Raw genomic sequence first — 2,729 nt, 5'->3', positions numbered from 1 at the left:
AAAAACTTTCTCCAAACTTCGATTGAGAAAATTAATAAAAAGTCTAATTCGGATTATCTCAATTTACCTCAAAACAAAAGGATGATTAATGATGTACAAAGTGCTCTAAAAAAGGTGTCTACTCGCGCAGAAAAGCTTTTCCTCTTAACGACTTTACCTGCAGAATGGAGTATAAGGATGATTGCAAAAACATTCGCAGTTACTCGACGAATGGTGAGTTCTGCGAAAAAACTGTATCTCAAAGCAGGCTACGGTTCCCATCCCAGTGAAAAAAAGGCAGACCCATGAGTGCAGATGTGGTTGGACTCGTCAAAGACTTTTTTCTTACGGATGATGTTAGTCGAGTAATGCCAGGGGCCAAACAATACAAATCCGCACGTGTTCAATTTGATATATATAATAATTTTTAATATTAGATCTTCTTTTGGTTATTTATTCTTGAATTTCCGTACATGAATGAATTTTTATAAACTTTTATAAATATTTATAAAAAGTTCATCTAAAATTATTTTTTGCAGAAAACGTTTATTGCTAAGAAATCTGAGTGAAATAACGGGTGATTTTTTAAGAGCTTGATACCTTTTTTTTTAAAAAAAACGCATAAAATTTGCAAAATCTCATCGGTTCTTTATTTGAAACGTTAGATTGGTCCATGACATTTACTTTTTGAAGATAATTTCATTTAAATGTTGACCGCGGCTGCGTCTTAGGTGGTCCATTCGGAAAGTCCAATTTTGGGCAACTTTTTCGAGCATTTCGGCCGGAATAGCCCGAATTTCTTCGGAAATGTTGTCTTCCAAAGCTGGAATAGTTGCTGGCTTATTTCTGTAGACTTTAGACTTGACGTAGCCCCACAAAAAATAGTCTAAAGGCGTCAAATCGCATGATTTTGCTTATTTACGAAGCCATTCAACCAGAAATGAGCCTCATCGCTGAACAAAATTTGTCGATAAAAAAGCGGATTTTCTGCCAACTTTTCTAGGTAATAAAATTCAATGATTTGCAAGCGTTGCTCGTTAGTAAGTCTATTCATGATGAAATGTCAAAGCATACTGAGCATCTTTCTCTTTGACACCATGTCTGAAATCCCACGTGATCTGTCAAATACTAATGCATGAAAATCCTAACCTCAAAAAAATCACCCGTTACATACTAGATTTCTGTCGAAATATCCAGAAATTCGAATTTCTGCTTCTGCATTCAAAAGTTTGATGACACCACAATGTATTGTAGCTGGCCCAAAATGAACCCATAATATTTGCGTATGTAAAATTCATGAAAACATGAAACAAAAATTTTTTGGACTTGAACTGGAATTAACACGAAAAAATTCAAACTTCAAAAAAAAGTTGTCGAGAATATATAACCGAGATCGTTTGCCAAAATGCTACTGCTAATTGCTTTCTTGGGGATTGTAAAAAATGCCCTGGCACAAAATCTGTAGCTCGAGAATTGAAATCAATTTTGAAAGATTTAAACATCAAAGGCATTGAATTTTCTCAATGGCTCACTACGGATCGGTATGTATACAATTTTTGATCATTTTTTTCCAAAGATATATAAGTAATTATTTTGCAGATGCCAGATTGTAACTGTTTCCGAAAAAACTGCTGTTTTTGTGCGTAATCTTTTTAAGGATCTTGTTGTGGTCGCAAAACATGATTTCCTGGCAAAATCTCAGGCTTCATACTTCGAGGAACTCAAAAAATCAATTACAGTTGGGGAATTCATCGTTACACTTGATTGCTCGGAGAATTACTCATTCCAGGTCCAAAATGCTATACGGTCACAATATTGGTCCAAAGATCAAGCAACTCTCCATGTTTACGTTGTGTACTTCAAAGAAATTGGTGATTTGCAACGTGCTAATTTTGTCGCCTTTTCCGAAAAATCAAATCACGACGCTACTGCAGTTCATTTATATAACACTAAGTTCATTGCATTTTTGAAAGAAAAATTCGGCCGACTTGATGTTAAGAAAATATATTATTTTTCCGATGGCGCCGGGTCCCAGTATAAAAACAAATACAATTTTATCAATTTGTGTTATCATCAAAGCGATTTTGGTATGCCGGCAGAGTGGCACTTTTTCGCCACTGCGCACGGCAAAGGGGCGTGCGATGGTATTGGCGGGACCGTGAAAAGGTGCGCATATCGTGCTAGTTTACAGAAAAAAAAAAAACACTGAAAGAATTACAACGACTAGAGAACTCTTTGATTGGGTACGAGGATATTTTAAGAAAATCAACTTCGATTTTTGCATGGAAGGCGAGTATAGACACACCAAAAGAAATTGGAACCACGTTTTGCTGAAACAAAAACGATAAAGCAAACACGGCAGCATCATTGCTATCAGCCTGTAAATAAAAACAAAATTGAGTGTAAAATTTTCTCACGTTGCACAAAAAGTGATATTCAGCAAATCAAAGTGTAAAACTGTTTTCAAATATCCAGATTTTGAGCAGAGTCTCGAAATTAAGCCGACTCGCTGAGCGGCACCCCCACGAATTCAAGCGCTCGAATGTCAACAAACAAGCGCTCGGCGTATTTTCGCATTTATACTTAGCAAAAATTTTCTTTCGTTAAAATGTTTGTAATGAATATCTGTACAATGATCTTTTTTAATTTTTTTCGTAAACATATGCGAACATGTAAAAATTTTCCTTTGGTTTTTTGTAATTTTTTTTTTTGATAAATAAACATTTGAATTCATAAAGTCTATGATGCAC

The sequence above is a fragment of the Rhagoletis pomonella genome, unplaced genomic scaffold (assembly GCF_013731165.1).
Source record: "Rhagoletis pomonella isolate Grant_MI unplaced genomic scaffold, Rhpom_1.0 Rhpom_scaffold_00003, whole genome shotgun sequence".
Taxonomy (NCBI): Eukaryota; Metazoa; Arthropoda; class Insecta; order Diptera; family Tephritidae; genus Rhagoletis; species Rhagoletis pomonella.
Note: the sequence above shows the minus strand (reverse complement) of the source record.